The sequence below is a fragment of the Prionailurus bengalensis genome, chromosome B3 (genome assembly GCF_016509475.1).
Source record: "Prionailurus bengalensis isolate Pbe53 chromosome B3, Fcat_Pben_1.1_paternal_pri, whole genome shotgun sequence".
NCBI classification, from domain to species: domain Eukaryota; kingdom Metazoa; phylum Chordata; class Mammalia; order Carnivora; family Felidae; genus Prionailurus; species Prionailurus bengalensis.
Window position 1 is genome coordinate 27,587,390 of NC_057355.1, and position 19,965 is coordinate 27,607,354.

At 37.8% G+C, this 19,965-nt stretch overlaps 1 protein-coding gene across 1 annotated transcript in view; it reads right to left on the reverse strand.

The window, feature by feature from the left end:
- Nucleotides 1-19,965, reverse strand: part of OCA2 (OCA2 melanosomal transmembrane protein) — a 504,528-nt gene that overhangs the window by 117,901 nt on the left and 366,662 nt on the right. The gene's annotated exons all lie outside the window — the stretch shown is intronic.

The following is a 19,965-nucleotide window of genomic DNA, read 5'->3' on the forward strand; positions in this document are numbered from 1 at the left end:
AGGCACATAAATGGACATGAATACACACACATACACATGAGCATATGTTCAGGCAAACACATGGATGGATACATGCAAGAACACTTATGCACACACTCACACACAGTTGTACATGTGTGCACATCAAATCACAATGCAGTTCATGCATGTGTATACATACATACATGCACACCTACATATCTATACATGTGCATGCATACATGTGGGCCACAGGTATGTGTTTGTGATGTTTGTGCATGTGTACACACATGTGAAGAAATGCACACAGGCTCACATACATACATGCACTCACCCACACATGTACACACACAAATACCATAAAAGCACATTTACAAATGCACATATATAAACTCACATGCATACATACACATTTGTCTATGTATTCTCATGCACACTATACACACATAAGCAGACATGCACACTCTCATGCATATTTACACAGGTTTACAAACACATGCATACAAGTAGCCCCCCCCCACACACACATATTTGCAGCCCAGTATTTCCTTGTCTGTATCTTAACAAAACCTATTTGCATATTTTGAAGTACTGTGGATCTGGCAACTTAACTCTCCACTATAGTGTGAAAGTAGCCATAGACAATATATCACTGAATGAGCATCTCTGTGTTCCAATAAAACTTTAGTTAAAAATAGGTGACCAGACCATGGTCCATCAATAGAGTATAAATGCAAAAGTAAGTATACATATATATAAATGGGATTATTACAAACTGAGCATGCACTGTCATAAAATATGACATTACTAGCACCCAAAATCTCTTAATAATTTCCTCTAGTTATCTCACTCCCCAAGAGGAATCACTATTCTATTTTCTAACAGCACAAATTAATTTTTCTCTTATTTGTACTTTATGTAACTGAAATGACATACGCTCTTTCCTGTCTGACTTCTTTCACTCAAAATCATGTTTCTGAGATTCTTCAATATTGTTACACATTATATACCTAATTTGTACTGCTAGTATTACCATTCTAGTATGTTTTTAAATGGAAATAAAGTTGTGTTTCTGTTAGGAATATACCTAGGAGTGGGACTGAGAGTTTATAGGGTATGCAAATGCTCACCTTTAGTGGATACCATCAAGGTGCTTCCAAAGTAATGGCAGCAATCTACATTTCCACTAGCAGTGACTGTACATGAATTCCAGTTGCTTCATATCTTCAGCAACATTTGCTACTTTTTGTCTTTTTCAATTTAGTCATTTAGATGAGTATGTGATAATATGGCAGTATGGTTTGTATTTGAATTTCCTGTATGACTAATGAGTTTCAGAATCATTTAATATGATTATTGGCTACTGGATATCTTCTTCCAGTGAAATGTCACTCAAATGTTTTGCCAATTTTTCTATTGGACTATGTGTATGGAGATTATGATTGAGTTTTAGGAGCTCTTTATATATTCTTAATACAAATTCTTTCTTGGATGTAAATATGTTCTCCCACTTTTTAGGTTGCTCTTCATTTCACTTTCTTAATAGTAAATTTTGATGATCAAAAGGTCTTCAATAGAGTTTGATTTCTCTTCTTTTTTCTTTTATGGTTAGTGTCTTTTGGGTCCTGTTTATTAAATGTACTATTGTAAGTTCACTAATATTTTTTGAGTGTTTCCCTTTAAAAGATTTACATTGTGCCTTTCACATTTAGATCTGAAATACATATGGAAATGATTTTTGTGTATAATGTGGCTAGGAGTCAAGGTACATTTACTTTCCATATAATCAATTGACAAAGCACCATCTATTGTAAATAAAGTCATTTCATTACTAAACTGCCATATAAACTTTGTGGTAAATCAAAGAATGATAATCAAGTTGGGTTTCTTCCCAGGCTTTCTATTCTTTTCCACTTAATGCCACTGAACTGTTTTTCTGTCTTTGCATCGATACCACACTGTTCTCTTTATTAGAGCTTATAATAGTTCTTGATATCTACTAGTATTGCTCAAGCATTGTTTTACTTATATGTTAATAAAAAAAAGGAAGGAGAGGGGGAAGAGAGAGAGAGCAGAAACAAGGAGGAAGGGAGGCAGGAAGACTGGCTGTAGATCTAATTGAATTAGTCATATACTGATAATATTGATGAATTTATTTGCTATTATAATGAATTACTTATTTTTCCTCAAAATAATAAATCTATCAGGGGCGCCTGGGTGGCGCAGTCAGTTAAGCGTCCAACTTCAGCCAGGTCACGATCTTGCGGTCTGTGAGTTCGAGCCCCGCGTCGGGCTCTGGGCTGATGGCTCAGAGCCTGGAGCCTGTTTCCGATTCTGTGTCTCCCTCTCTCTGCCCCTCCCCCGTTCATGCTCTGTCTCTCTGTCCCCAAAATAAATAAACGTTGAAAAAAAATTTTTAAAAAAATAATAATAAATCTATCAGAGATAAAAATTAATTAAGTCCATGTTTACCTACTGCTGAACAATGAGTCAACCCAGGGAAAATCTAACCATATAGCTAAAGATAAAAAAAAAAATTAACTAGAATTTTTTCACTTTTTAGTCAATTATCTTAGCATTTTGTGGATAACATCTCTATTATAACCACAGTTAATTTTTAAATGATTAATAAATTATTCAATTAAAAAATGAATGAACTGAAAAAACCTTTATTCAATTATAGAGTTAGCACTTTTTCTCCACCTATACACAAATCATCCCTAAATTCTATATTAGTTCATAATACTGCTAGTTATCTTTGAAACTTTTAATTAGTTCTATTGTTACAATGAAAATAAAATGTAATGTTGACTTATTTCCTAATCAAGATGCTCATTTAAAAAAGCATTTTGAGGCAACAAAATGATTCACACTGCAATATTAGACAGCCTGAAGTGTATATGAATTTGAATTAAATGGGATAATGAAACTCATCAATAGCTTTACGCTATAAATAGGAACCCAGGCACATTTCTTAAACCCATAAACTCAAATGGTAATCTGGTTGCTCCAGTATCAAAATAATCTTGAAACCACTTTTAAAAATGTGTTTGTACTTTTATTTGTTTTTATCCTTAAGATGCTGTAAAGTATGCAGTCTTCAATGTGATGCACAAAATAAAAGAAATTATTATCATGACATTGAGTTTAGGTTAGCACATAAAAATATGCTGATGTAAAATGATGAAATAATTTAAATAGAATGATACACACTTATGTAAAATTAAATTGTCAAAACCTTAGTTTTTCTTGAATAAATAAAATTTCAGTATAAAATCTAGATTGTTAAAAGATCAGTTATTTGTTGGTTGGCAATTTCAGGTCTAAATATTATAACAATGAAGTGTCAAATACCTAGTCAACTCTCTCTTTGTATATAAAGTAAGCTATTGTCTGACTTTCCACTTGAAATACTTTAATTTTTGAAGCAAAAGTGTTAGATTGAATGGACCAAATAATTTCTCCTCTATAATTATCTGTACATCCAAATCTCATAAAAAATAACATAAACATGATGAGCTACAACTTCACACCTTTTAGGATGGCTATTATCAAAAACACAGTAAATAACAAGTGTTGGCGAGGATGTGGAGAAATTAAAACCCTTGTACATTGCTGGTAGGAATGTAAAATGGTGTGGCCACTGTGGAAAATAGTATGGAAATTTCCCAAAAAATTAAACATAGAATTACCATATGATACAATAATTCTATTTCTGGATATACACCCAAAAGAAGGTAAAGCAGAGACTAGGTCACACATATGTACACCCACGTTCACAGAAGCATTGTCCACAATAGCCAAAAAGTAGAAGCCACCCAAATGTCCATTGACGACTGAATAGATAAACAAAACATTAAATATTCACACAATGGAGTATTATTCAGCCTTAAAAAGAATGATAATTCTGATACATGCAACAGTGTGACTGAACCTTGAGGACATTATGCTAAGTGAAAGAAGCCAGACACAAAAGAACAAATACCGTATGAATGCACTCAAATGAGGTACCTAGAAGGGTCCAATTCAAAGAGACAGAAAGTAGAATGATGGTTGCCAGGGATAGAGGATAGGTGAGAAAGAGGAGTCATTATTTAACAGATACAATTTTAGTTTGACATCATAAAAATGGAAATGATGGTAGTAATGTTTGCACAATATAAATACACTTAATGTCACTTAATGTCACTCAGCTCACACTTAAAAACGCTTAAGATGGTAAATTTTATGATATATATATTTTTTTTGCCACAATAAAAAAGCAAATATATACACACACACACACACCCCAATCAGAGGTAATCTCTGAAAGTATTGTTACTAACTCAAATATTTGAGACCCAAGCTGTCTCAAGTAGTTATGTGTCAGAGGTCCCCCAGACCACTTTTACGTTCAATGATTCACTAGGAGGACTCAGCATATAGTCATACTCGGGGCTACTATTTATTATGGAAAAACAAAATCAGCACGCTTCCAAGAGTCCTCTTTCAGTCGAGTCCCACAGAGCACACTTAATTCCCCCTGCAAAGAGTTGTGACAATATAAGTGAAGTGCTGTCTACCAGGGAAGCTCACTAGAGACTTAGCACCCAGAGTTTTCACTGAGGGAGTCACTTAGGCATCTCCACCTGACATGCATCCAAGTTTCAGAACCCTGGAAGGAAGCAGGTGTCAGCAGAGACCACATTGCTCAAACAGCTCAGGGACAGCAAGGCCTCTTGTCAGGGAATGATGAGAGCCCTCCCAAAACCCAGATTCCTAGAGGCCAGGTGATGGAAACCTTGCAACCAGGCCTTTCTAAGGACAGCAATAGGTTTTGTTCTATTAGCTCTTTTCTGCATGTAGCACACTCACCTAAAAAGCTACACAATTTTTCTAAAGACAACTTCACATATGAGTCAAGGTCTGTGCCATAATTGAGTTTTGCAAGAGGGTAATTCTCATAGCCTCTCTGTTGAGGTGGGAGCTCAGTGGACTATCAAAAGTATATCTGGTCATCTCACCTACATGTGGCATTAATCACAAGTGACATGCACAAAAAGTGAAGATAACAATTATTCTCTATATTCATGAGTGGCCCTTTTGGAGACAAATTAAGAATTTAAGAATTTGGGGGGCACCTGGGTGGCTCAGTCAGTTGGGCATCCGACTTCGGCTCAGGTCGTGATCTCACGGTTCATGGGTTCAAGCCCTGTGTTGGGCTCTGTTCTGACAGCTCAGAGCCTGGAGCCTGCTTCAGATTCTGTGTCTCCCTCTCTCTCTGTCCCTCCCCTGCTAGCACTCTCTCTCTGTCTCTCAAAACTGAACAAACATTAAAAATAATTTAAAAAAAGAATTTAAGAATTTTAATTAAGATCTAATCTGTGTCTTAAACAATCAGCAATAATTACATTGTCATTACATGACATAATCATCATTACATTAGACAAAATTGAAAACTGACTCTAGATGATTCTCCTAATTAAGAAATGACTGCTTGGTGACTTGATTCCTTGAAGAAGGCTAACATCCCTGCCCACCTGACCAGCACTGAAGAGGGCAGCCCCCACAGCACCAGCTGTGGGCATCTTCTTCCTTCCCCATACTTGCCTGAGGCCCAGGCCATTGTGTGTCTACTCTTCCCTGAGAACACATGTTAGGAGGCAAATGTAAATTCAGTTTCCATGTTGAAGGGTTTCCTCCTTCATGGGACAGGCTACTTCTACTCTGTGCTGTAAGAGACAACAGTTGTCAGCCCCAGGGGCTTCTTGGGGAGTATGAGCCTGCACCTGCTTCAAGGCTGAGTAGCAGTGAGGAGGCAGGGAAGAAGCCAAGATGTAGCAGTGGATGGGGAGGGAACTCTACGCAGACAGGCAGATGAGTGTATGGGCACCTGAGGTGTCCCCAGGGGAAATGGAGGCAGAATGATGGAGTGGGCCACAGGCTTCTGTGGGCACAGGCTGCAGTGACAGAGCCCAGAGGGCCCAAGGGAATTCAGGCAGAGGAGGGTGGCTGCCGAGGCACTTTACAGAGATGGCCCTGGCTAGGACAGCAGAATATGAGCACCCATTTATACTCTAGCCATACAATGTGACAACTGAATGTGTATAATATATTTGCCTTCTAAATTCTATTATATCTGGAGGGGCCGACATGGCAGAGAAATAAGGGGATCTGAAGCTCCCTCATCTCACAAACAAAGCAGTGTTGAAGCTAAAGGACTTTGAACTCCAAGAGTCCAGAAGGAAAAGAGACAGTCATGCTTCCAGAGACCCACCAGGACAGACTGATGGGCCATAGGTTCATGACTGCAAACTGGGAGAGACAAAATGAATGGAGGGGAGGGATCTCCTTCTGTGGAGAAATAAAGGGAAGAAAAGGAGAGGCTGGGGAAGCATAGGACTATATCTGGAAAAGAAAGAAACCACAGACCAGCAGGGAGAAAGATCCAATCTCTAACTGAGGGGCTTTCTCCAGACCAGGTATGGCTGCGCAGATTGTGCACCTGGGGAGGAGGGGAGCCAGCCATGGGTTTGGTGGCTAGGTCAGGGGTGCATTATGCAGTACAAGAAAGTGATTGATCCCCTCCCTGGAGTGCTGTGGGATAGGACAAATCCCGCCTGCACCTGCCAGCCTGGGACAGCATATCTGGCAGCATGGAGTGGCACTTCCCCAGTACTGGGGCATACGGAGCAGGAGTTTGAATCCCAGCCGAGTGCCAGGGCACAGGAGTCAGTAGAGTAGGACAAACCACCTTGTTTGCATCTACAGCACAGTGAGTATGGCTCGAACAAAGTGGTTTGGGACAGCTGATCGGTGGAGGAGAGACTGGGGTGTTGCCCATTTTTCTCCCCATCACCAACAAGGGGGGACTTCAGCAAATGGACAGTGGGACCCACAGTCAAGGCGGTACCCACCTACACCAAACCACACCCCTCCGCTCCTGGTAATTGCCTATCTACTGGAGTAGGATTGACGCTGATGAACCAGATGGCCCCTCCTCCAGACCAGCACCATTGCATTGCCTGATTTAATTCTCAGGACAGTTTTTTTATATAGATATATACTTCCTTCCTTTTCTCCTTATCTCTTCCCTCCTTTAGTCTTGTTACTCTGGTTGTTGGTTTGTTTAGGCAGACATATTTAATCCATTCTCTTGATACATATTTCACACTTCCTTCTTTATTCTCCATTCTCTCTCTGGATTAAGCCATACAATGTCTCTGTCTGGAAAACATTATTTTCTTTTTCATTTTCCCTGCCTCCTATTTTATTTTCCTTTCTTTCTCTCTCTGGATTAAGCCCATAGTTGTTCTGATCAATTTTTATTCTTTTTCCCTGCCCCTGTCATTTCCCTCTTTGAATGGGATAAGGCCTCTTTCATCAGCACCATCTCCACCTGTTGTTTACTTGTAGCTGGTGTTTCTGGGGTTTTTTTTGTTTGTTTTTGTGTTTGTGTGTGTATGTGTGTGTGTGTGTGTGTGTGTGTTTGAGCATCTTTGTTTTCTGTTTGTTATTTGTTTGCTTGCTTGTTTGTTTGTTTTCCTTTCCAAGGCTACTTCAACCAACAAATGAAAACACACCTAGTGGAGGGCTCAAAAATCACCACATGTAGGTAGATAAGGTAACCAAAGTCAAAACAACAGAGAGCAAGTAACATTCTCCAAAAAACACCTCCTGAAGAGCCAGGCCCTGGACAGTATATGAACCTTCTTTAATATAGTAGTATTCACGGGTGCAGGACAAACAACAACTTCAAAACACATAAGGGACAGAAAACTAGCCAAAATGACAAAACAGAAGAATTCCCCACAAAAGATATTCAGGAAGAAATTACAACTAAAGAATTGCTAAAAACAGATATAAATAATATAACTGAACAAGAATTTAGGATAATAGTTATAAGATTAATTGCTGGACTTGAAAAAAGCATAGACAACAGCAGAGAATCTATTGCTACAGAGATCAAGGAATGAAAAATAGTCATGATGAATTTAAAAATGCTGTAAATGAGGTACAAAGTACACTAGAGGCGATGACAGCCAGAATTGAAGAGGCAGAGGAGAGAATAGGTGAAATAGAAGATAAAATTATGAAAAAAGAAGAAGCTGAGAAAAAAAAAGATTAAAAAAATTCTGTACCATGAGGGGAGAATTAGAAACTAAGTGATTCATTCAGTATATCAGAGAAGTTCCAGAAGAAGAATAAAGGGGCAGAAGGTGTATTTGAACAAATCATAGCTGAGAACTTCCCCAATCTGAGATGGAATCAGACATTGAAATCCAGGAGGCACAGAGAACTCCCTTCAGACATAACTTGAATTGATCTTCTGGATGACATATCATAGTGAAACTGGCAAAATACGAAGATAAAGAGAATTCTGAAAGCAGCTAAGGATAAACAGGACTTAACCCACAAGATAGACACATAAGGGTAGTAGCAGACCTATCTACTGAAACTTGGAAGGCCAGAAAGGAGTGGCAGGAAATTTTCAATGTGATGAATAGGAAAAATATGCAGCCAAGAATCCTTTATCCAACAAGCCTGTCATTCAGAATAGAAGGAGAGATAAAGGTTTTCCCAAACAAACAAAAAATGAAGGAATTCATCACCACTAAACCAGCCCTACAGGGCTGTATGAGTATCAGAAAGAGGGACCCTGTGAGTATTGCAAAACCACAAAGGACCAGAGACATCACTGCAAGCATGAAACCTACAGATAACACAATGACTATAAACCCATATCTTTCAATAATAACACTGAATGTAAATGGACTAAATGCTCCAATCAAAATATATAAGCCATCTGAATGGATAAAAAAAACAAGACCCATCTATTTGCTGTGTACAAGAGACCCATTTTAAACCTGAGAAGACCTTCAGATTGAAAGTGAGGGGATGGAGAACCATCTATCATGCTACTGAAAGTCAAAAGAAAGCTGGAGTAGCCATACTTGTATCAGAAAAACTAGATTTTTTTAATGTTTATTCATTTTTGATAGAGATACACAGAGCATGAGCTGGGGAGGGGCAGAGAGAAAAAGAGTCACAGAATCCGAAGCAGGCTCCAGGCTCTGAGCTGTCAGCACAGAGCCAAATATGGGACTTGAACTTGTGAACCATGAGATCATAACCTGAGCCGAAGTCAGATGCTTAACTGACTGAGCCACCCAGGCACCCCCAGAAAAACTAGATTTTAAACTAAAGGCTGTTAAGAAGAAATGAAGGGCATTATATCATAATTATGGGGCCTATCCATCATGAAGAGCTAACAATTATAAATATTTATACACCGAATTAGAGAGCACCCAAATATGTAAAACAATTAATCACAAACCTAAGCAATCTTATTGGTAAGAATGTGGTAATTGCAGGCAACTTTAATATTCCACTTATGGCAATGGAAAGATCATCAGTAAAGAAACACAGAATCAGTAAAGAAACAATGGCCCTGAATGATACACTGGAACAGATGGACTTGACAGATATATTTAGAACTTTTCATCCAAAAGCAGCAGAATAGAAATTCTTCTCAAGTGCACATAGAACATTCTCTAAGATAGATCATATATTGGGTTACAAAACAGTCCTCAATAAATACAAAATAATTCAGATCATACCATGCAAACGTTCAGAACACAATGTTATGAAACTTGAAATCAAACATAGGAAAAAGTGTAGAAAATCTCCAAAAGCATGGAGGTTAAAGAATATCCTACTGAAGAATGAATAGGTTAACCAGTCAATTAAAGAAGAAATTAAAACTTATATGGAAACCAATGAAAATGAAAACACAACAGTCCAAAACCTTTGGAATGCAGCAAAGGCAGTCCTAAGAGGAAAATACATTGCAATCCTGGCCTATCTCAAGAAACAAGAAAAATCCCAAATACAAAATCTAACAGCACACATAAAGGAACTAGAAGCAGAGCAACAAAGAAACCCCAAGGCCAGCAGAAGAAGAGAAATAAAAAAGATCAGAGCAGAAATAAACAATATAGAATTTAAAAAAACGTAGAAAAGATCAATGAAATTAAGAGTTGGTTTTTTGAAAAAATAAAATTGATAAACCCTAGCCAGACTTCTCAAAAATAAGACCCAAATAGATAAAATCACAAATGAAGATGGATTTATCACAACAAATCCCTCAGAAATACAAGCAATTATAAGAGAATACTGTGAAAAATTTTATGTCAAAAAACAGGACAACCTGGAAGAAATGGAAAAATTCCTAAACACTCAGACACTGCCAAAACTCAAACAAGAAGAAATATAAATTTTGAACAGACCCATAGCTAGTGAAAAATTGAATCAGTTATCAAAAATCTCCCAACGAGTAAGAGTACTGGGCCATATGGTTTCCCAAGGAAATTCTACAAGACATTTAAAGCAGAGTTAATACCTATCCTTTTCAAGCTGTTCCAAAAAATAGAAATGGAAGGAATACTTCCATAGTCATTCTATGAAGCCAAGATTACCCTGATTCCTAAGACAGACAGAAACCCCACAAAAAAAAGGAGAATTACAAGCCACTATCCCTGATGAACATAGATGCAAAAATTCTCAACAAGATACTAGTAAATAGAATTTAACAGCATATAAAAGGAATTATTCACCATGATCAGGTGGGGTTCATTCCTAGACTTCAGGGCTGGTTCAATATTCACAAATTAATCAGTGTGATACATCACATTAATAAAATAAAGGATAAGAACCATATGATCCTGTCAATAGATATAGAAAAAACATTTAACAAAATACAATATCCTTTCTTAATAAAAACCCTCAAGACAGTCAGGATAGAGGGAACATACTTAAACATCACAAAAGCCACTTATGAAAAGCCCACAGCTAATATCTTCCTCAATGGGGAAAAACTGAGAGCTTTCCTCCTGAGATCACGAACATGAGGGATGTCCACTTTGACCACTGCTGTTTAACATACTGTTGGAAGTCATAGTCTCAGCAATCAGACAACAAAATAAAATCAAAGGCATCAAAATTGGCAAAGAAGAAGTCAAACTTTCACTTTTTACAGACGACATGATACTCTACATGGAGAACCCAAAAGACTCTAGGACTGATACATGAATTCAGTAAATTTGCTGGGTACAAAATCAATGTACAAAAATTGGTTGCATTTTTTTGCATCAATAATGAATCAACAGAAAGAGAAATAAAGAAACTGATCCCATTTACAATTGCACCAGGAACCATAAAATACCTTGGAATAAACCTAGCCAAAGATGTAAAAGATCTGTATGCTCAAAACTATAGAAACCTTATGAAGAAAATTGAAAAAGATACAAAGAAATGGAAAAACATTCCATGCTCATGGACTGGAAGGATAAAAATTGCTAAAATGTCAATACTACCCAAAGCAATCTACACATTATATCCAGTCCCAATCAAAATTGCACCAGCATTCTTCTCAACGCTAGAACAAACAATTCTAAAAATGGTATGGAACCACAAAAGACCCCGAATAGCCAAAGTAATATTGAAGGAGAAAACCAAAGCAGGAGGCTTCACAATCCAAGGCGTTAGCCTCTACTACAAAGCTGTAATCATCAAGACAACATGGTATTGGCACAGAAACAGACAGATCAATGGAATAGAATAGCGACCCCAGAATTTGACCCACAAATGTATGGCCAACTAATATTTGACAAAGCAGGAAAGAGCATACAATGGAAAAAAGACAGTCTCTTTAACAAATGGTGCTGGGAGAACTGGATAGCAACATGCAGAGAATGAAACTAGACCACTTTCTCATACCATACACAAAAATAAACTCAAAATGGGTGAAAGACCTAAATGTGAGACAGGAAATCATCAAAATCCGAGAGGAGAAAGCAGGCAACAACTTCTTTGACCTCAGCCACAGCAATTTCTTGCTCAATACATCTCCAAAGGCAAGGGAATTAAAAGCAAAAATGAACTATTAGGACCCCATGAAGATAAAAAGCTTCTGCACTGCAAAGGAAACAATCAACAAAACTAAATGGCAACTGACAGAATGGGAGAAGATACTTGCAAATGACATCTCAGATAAAAAGCTAGTATCCAAAATCTATAAAGAGCTCACCAAACTCCATACCCAGAAACAAATAACCCAGTGAAGAAATGGGCAGAATACATGAGTAGACACTTTTCCGAAGAAGACATGAGATGGCCAACAGACAAATGAAAACATGCTCAGCATCACTCATCATCAGGGAAATACAAATCAAAGCCATACTGAGATACCACCTCACACCAGTCAGAGTGACTAAATGAACAGCTCAGGAAACAACAGATGCTGGTGAGGATGTGGAGAAACGGAAACCCTCTTGCACTGTTCATGGGAATGCAAACTGGTGAAGCCCCTCTGGAAAACAGTGTGGAAGTTCCCCAAAAAATAAAAAATAGAGGGGCGCCTGGGTGGGTCAGTTGGTTGGGTAGCCTACTACAGCTCAGGTCATGATCTCACGGTCTGTGAGTTTGAGCCCTGCATTGGGCTCTGTCTTGATAACTCAGAACCTGGAGCCTGCTTCTGATTCTGTGTCCCCCTCTCTTTCTGCCCTTTCCCTGCTTTCTCTCTCTCAAAATAATAAACGGTAAAAAAAATTTAAATTAAAAATAGAGCCAGCCTATGGCTCAGCAATAGCAATACTAGGAATTTACCCAAGTGATACAGGAGTGCCGATGCATAGGGGCATGTGTGCCCCAATGTTTATAACAGTGCTTTCAACAATAGCTAAATTATGGAAACAGCCTAACTGTCCATCAACTGATGAATGGATAAAGAAGATGTGGTTTATATACACAATGGAATACTACTTGGCAATGAGAAAGAATAAAATCATGCCATTTGCACCCACATGGATGGAATTGGAAGGTATTATGCTGAGTGAAATAAGTCAGTCAGAGAAGGACATATATCATATGTTTTCACTCATATGTGTATCTTGAGAAACTGAACAGTAGACCATGGGGGAAGGGAAGGGGAAAAAATAGTTACAGAGAGGGAAGGAGGCAAACCACAAGAGACTATTAAATACAGAGAAAAAACTAAGGGTGCATGGCGGAGTGAGGGAGAGGGAAAATGGGTGATGAGCACTGAGGAGGGCACTTGTTGGGACGAGGATTGGGTGCTGGATGTAAGCCTTTTGACAATAAATTATATTCATAAAAAAATAAAATAAATAAATTATAATATATCTAAGGAAATAAAATTATTTTCTGCCTCTGAATCCTAGACAACAACTAGGTAGGAAAGCTAAGATTATTGTAGAGGAATCCAGTTGGGACAGAGAATGGACACATAATCTGCAAAACTCATCCTCTGGAGAATATTTTTTTATATAGGCCTGTAAGAATTTGTGCCAATGTCCACCATAGATGTCAAGCAGTTACCTGCCCTTTATACTGCTTCTCAACTGGTGAGTCACAGTTCTCTGGAAGAAAGTAGTAAGTGTCTCCCCAAAAAGCATTCTGGTTTCATAAGGTATGTCATAGGACCAGGTAGTTTTCTGAGTGTTCTTACCTAAACTAAAGAGTGATTATATTCCATGCTTGCAATAGCATGCTGAGACAGGAGTAGATCATAGTCTCGTTTTGCAAATGAGGAACTATAGCACAGATAAGTCAAGGAACCTCATCATTCACACAGAGTAGTAAATAGTAGGATAAGAGTTCAAGCCCAGGGACAAGGCTCTCAGCTATTAGACTGTGCCTCAGATAATTAGACTGTGCCTCAGTCTAAGCATGAAGTGGGGTAGTTAAGAGGGTAGTAGGGCATCCCATAGGTCAGGATGCATCTGACACTCAGTGCAGCCTGAAACATGGGCCTGAATACCATTGGGTGCTCCCTCTGCCTCTCCTTTCAGCCTCTCTCTGCACATTTCATTCTTCCTTTCTCAGCACATGAGAATACATGCATGACAAGCTCCTGCATTCATGCCTCTTCTGTGGCTCTCAGACTCAGGCCCAACATCACATTCCCAGGAAAGGAACTCAGGCCCAAATCCCCCCTCACCAGTTAAATGATGTCACCTTGCAAATGGGGTTGGCTTGGACAGTTTCCAAGCTGGTGGAAGACAACTCTGTCAAGATGTATCCTGAGATATAAGTGGCCTAACACCTTGGGACATTCTGCATAGTTTATTGTCCCCTTAAAGACTCACAAGACATATTAGCATATTAAGAGCTGAGACATTTTGCAGTAAGAATTTGCTTTGTTTACCCACATGAGTCCAAATCTCATTTCAACACAAACACTCACTTTGTGACCCTTCTGTTAACATCTTAGAGAATTCAGTATGATTCTCAGTAGGAAGCCCTGTATGCATGAGCTTCCCTGACAAGATTTCCATGTCCTTTAGGAGAGAGGCCTGCTGCATGTTGTTGGACAATCATACAGAACCCAACCAGCACAGCATAGTAAGGGGCCTCTCACAAATGTTTATCAGTATATTAGACTCAGCTCCATCTCTTTGGACATGGAAAAATATAATAAGACAATAAGCCCAGCACATCTGACAATTACACAAACCTAGAAATTTAAAGTAGCCAGCAATGAAGAAATAGGACAATGCTGAAGGAGCTGACCAGCCAAGAACTAGAAAATCAAAGTATGATTTAAATTTTAAAAAAAGAAAATTAAATCACAAGAGATCTTGTAATTAATTCTCAAAAGTTCTTATTGAGCTACATTTTGGAAGGAAGATCCTAATACTCAGGCAAATGTGAGTTTACTAGAGAAAAATGGAAATTCAGGAGGATACCACCTTCCAAAGAATGCTGACAGAGCTGGGGACTGTGATTAGTATACTAGTCAAATCCGACCTGGGTAGTAGTTGTACTACTTAATACTTAGTTTATTCCTTATTATTTAAGAAAAAAAATTCAGAAAAACACAAAGGAAACCATTAAGATGCTGTAAATTTGTTCATAATACACAGCTGATTGGAAGGTAGAAAGAAAACCATTTAAATTCTGAAAAGGGAGAATAGTTTATTTTAAATTTTGTAGAAAACTCACAAAATACTTAAAAACTGTGGAAGAGATAAATATAGAGAAACTTAAAATATGTATAATCATTTTGTTTTAATCAAGAGAAAAGTAAATAATCTTTTTAAAAATGTAAATTCAGATTTCTGAAATTTGTTGTCCATTCATTCACTTTTTTGCCTTTTACACACTGATAGACTTTTCACAATCTTTTTCTTTTCTTTTTTTTTTATTTTTGAGAGACAGAGCATGAGTGTTGAAGGAGAAGAGAGAGGGGGGACACAGAATCAGGAGGAGGCTCCAGGCTCTGAGCTGTCAGCACACAGCCAGGCGCGGGGCTCGGTCCCACAAGCCGTGAGATCATGACCTGAGCCAAAGTCGGAAGCTTAACCAACTAAGCCACCCAGGTGCCCCCAATCTTTTTTATATAGAGAAACAAAAACACTTGAAAGTGTGGTTGGTTGCTAGATAAGATGGTCTTATCTTAGTGCACAGGGCACTAAGGATTTATTGCCAATCGTTTAACTATAAAATAGACTTTGCTGGACTTGTGACTTGAACTTGATTTTTTTTCTTATGACTTTCATACTGCTGTGTGCAAGCAATGGGTAGAAACTTAAGCTGCATGTAGATAAAGTGAGGTTATAGCCAATGATAAATTCCAAACCTGGACTAACATCAGGGTCACTTCTGCACCCATCCCCTATCTCACTCTATGTCCACTCCTACTCCCTTCATGACCTTTCTCCACAGGCCAAGCACTGAAGTCCATCCTCCTGTGAAGGGCCACACCCTCAGCTAGCTGTCTCTGTTGGGGACTTCCATACCAACGTACCCAATGGGTTCTCTTCACTGGTCCTGAGGTACCTTCACACAGCCATTTTGGCCTGACCTCTCCAAAAGCAGGCTCTCCTAGGGGCAGGACTTCACACCCTATGCATTTCTCACTTTTTTTACTTCAAGCTTCACAGACCATCTCAGAGCCAGAGGGAGGAATTTATAGAGAAAGGAAATTTCTGCATAAAACATTCAGCTATTCCTAGTAAGTTCTAGAAGTACTGCCAAGTATAGCTGGAAACTTGTATGGCCCAAATAATCACAGGTTGGAAAAATCACAGTGCTTTGAAGCTGAATGTAACATCACAAACCCCATGTTATCAAAAATATCCACCAAGATAGTAGAAAATAAGGCAATGATTTATCTGGAACAAACTGCTATTCCATGTCTGGAAAGATGGTTGCTTAGAATAAACTCATCATAAGCAGGAGAAGTTGGGAGTGCTTGGAAAGTTCTCTCTGAGGTTGCATACTTTAGGAAGGAGACATGCTTCAGGGTTCTCTGTAGCATTGGGTAATAGCAAAGAACCCCAATTGCTGGGGTTCTGCCACCCATTGAGGGTGCTAGAAGATCCTCTAAGATAGAGAAATTAGAGAAGGACTACTGGTCCGCTTTCTGAGTGTTATTCTGAAGACAAATCTGTCCTACTGACAGGATTACTAATGAAACACAGAGCTCGGCAATGCCCAAGAGAAAGAGCAGCTTACATCTGGGGAGGCAGCAATCTAGGGAGAACAATCAAGGTGGCATGTAAACAGGCAACTCCCACTGACTTAAAGTGAAGGAAGAGTAAGACAGATATGGAACAAAGGGGTCATTACATAAATAAATTTATTAGATAAATAAATACATATATCAGGACAAATGAAAGATATTTTTTGGAATGCAAGGAATTAGAGGACATATCTGAGTACCTGGTTACCGCTTCTCACCTAGAACTTGGAGTACCAGATGCTCACTTCCCAAACTCCGTTGCAGCTAAAACAGAGTACATGGCCTAGGCCAAAGAAGACCTGTTCAGGGGGCTGGTCACAGCATTAACAGCAGCAGCAACATGGAGTGTCCAGGGGCAGATGGAATATGTGAACTACAGATATGGCCGACTTTGCCTTTGTACCTGTACCTATATCCTCAGCATCATCCCTATTGAAAGCAGGGAGCCAACTTCAATGGTAGCATCTTCTATTAGCATCCCTGATCTATAGATAATAGGCACTAAAAACACTTGCTTATCACATCCCCACTCAGCTTTCCATGTTGACTTGTGTAGAAGATAGATAGTTCCCAAAAGCAGTATGAGTATCTGAACCAGCTCTGTGCTGACAAGCTGGGCTCAGATCCTGGAGCCTCCTTCAGATTCTGTGTCTCCACTCTCTCTGTCCCTCCCCTGCTTGCTCTCTCTCTCTGTCTCTCTGTCTCTCTCTCTCTCTCTCAAAAACAAAAAACAAAAGACATAAGCATAACAAATAGATATTTGTCAATAAATCTTATATATGTGCAGGAAAAAAAGCTTTTGTGGGTGGGGCAGTCAGCATGAACAGTACCAGTGACTATACTTTACTTCCCTTCATTTTAAGAAGGCAGCACAACATTCGCTATAGGGCATGTGGATTTGAAGGAAATATACACCATTTTGGGGTGGCTATGCTTACATACTTCTCATACGGCCCAAAAGGCTATCTCTGAGTTGGATAGTAAAGAGTCAGAACTTTTTTTAATCATATGAAACTAATTTGCACAACTATGTACAACTACATTTGAAAACATGGATGGAAATATAATTTAACAGAACTAAGGAAGAGATTGAAAGTCTAAGAGACTAATTTCCAAAGAAGATATGAGAAAATAAACTGTAAAACAGATACCTTCTCCCCCAAAATAGAAGTCTCAGGTCCAAATAATTTCATAGGGAAAATTGTACCAAATCTTTGAAAAACAGATAAGCCCAATGTAATTTAAATTGTCCCAGAGAATAACTAAAGAAAGAAAACTCTCAATATTATGAAATACAAGATTGACTCCAAAATCTGACAGAATATACAATAAATACTACATGTTGGGGTACCCGGCTGGCTTAGTTGGGAAAGCTTCTGACTCTTGATCTTAGGGTTTTGAGTTCAAGACCCAAATAGGGTATGTAGCGTACTTAACAAACAAACAATTTTTTTAAAAAGACTACATGTTAACTCAGTTATTAATGTCCATATAAAATTCCCACATAAAATATTAGCAGACTGAATCCAGATCACATTAAAAAATATACTATGACCAAATGATAAAGATATCCACTAACATAATTGCTATTTTAACCTTATACTGGAGCTATAAACCGATGCAATTAGAGGGAAGAAAAAAAGCAAAATATAAAAACTGGAAATAATAGGTGAAATTATCATTTAATGGTGATATGTGCTCCTAATATTTTATAATTTAATAAAATATTAGCATATAATATTAATAATAAAAAATCAATAGCTGTAAAATATGAAAACTGCAATCAGAAGATATAATGGAAAATACAATTCCACTTACAATTGATATTAGATGAGCAAATATACTATGGAATAAACATCATGACTGTGTAAATCAGATGTGGAAAAATTTTAAATATAAATTATAATTGAACAACAAAATGTTCTTTTAAAAGAAGAACTTGATATTAAAAAGATGTCAATTATCTGAAAGTTAATTCAAGCATTATTATAATCCTAATCAAATTAATAATTGTTTTTATTTTACTTATATTTATTTATTTATTTATTCATTCATTCATTCATTTATTTATTTATTTGTTTACTGATAGAGAAAAGTGCCTGCGAGTGCAAGTAGGGAAGAGGTAGAGGAAGAGGGAGGGAGAATCTTAAGTAGGCTCCATGTTCAGTGTGGAACTTGATTCCAGGCTTGAACTCACAACCAAGAGATCATGACCTGAGCCAGAATCAAGAGTCAGATGCTTAACCGACTGAGCCACCCAGGTGCTTCAAGGTTTTTTTTTTAATTAATCTAAAGGAGCAATTCTATAACTCATCTGAAAAGACAAATAAGAATAGCCAGAGAAAACATTGAAATGGAAAAGTATAAAGGGATATTTGCCCTGCCATATAGTAAAACATTCTATAAAGTCTCAACAAAGTAAACCTTGTGGTAATGCCACACTGAACTCATAAAACACAGTTGGATGTCCACAATATACCCCAAACCCCACAGGAGTTTTTTTCATCATAAAGGTGGTACATTAAAACAGTGAGGTGAAGATCAACATTTTAGTAAAGAATTTGGGGAGACCTGGGTACCCACCTTGCAAAAGATGAGTTAGATCCATTTCTCACACCATATACAAGAATACATTCCAAATAGATCAATAATTTAAATATATAAAATGCAATCACAAACATCTTGAAGGAAACTAAGGGAAAATTGCTTTATAACATTAGAGTAGACAGGCCTTTTAAATTATGATTTAAAACAAAAGAGGTGCCTAGGTGGCTCAGTCACTTGAGTGTCTGACTCTTGATTTTGGCTCAGGTCATGATCCCAGGGTTGTGGGATCAAGCCCCACATCAGCCCTCAGCATCACATCAATGCTGAGCATGGAACCTGGTTAAGATTCTCCCTCCCTCTACTCCTCCCCCCGACTTTGCTCATGTTCTCTCTCTCTCAAAAAAAAAAAAAAAAAAAAAAAATATATATATATATACATAAAATAAAACACAAAAAGACTGATGAATTTAACAGAATAAAGAAACCTAAATGACTTTGCATGACAAATTTAAAAAGAGGAGGTGGTGATGGTAGGCAAAAGGCAAAAGAAAACTAGGAAAAGTATTTTTAACTCAAATCACAAAAGATTCATCTGACAGCACAGAGCCTGCTTGGAATTCTCTCTCCATCTCTCTCTGCCCCTATTCCACTCGTGTTCATTCACTCTCTCTCTCAAAATAAACTTAAAAAAAATACAAACTTCTAAGAAGTTTCATTAAAGAAAGAATACATATACATACATATATACATACATACATACATACATATACATATATATGTATAATGTCAGACTATTTTAAAATTATATGGGGTGTGTATTTCCACAGATAAGGAAGATATGACCATAAATTTAAAGACAGTAAAGAATTTAAAGTTATTTCCTAGCAAAATGTAAGACATCAGATCCAAATGGATTTACCATTTCATTTGTAAAA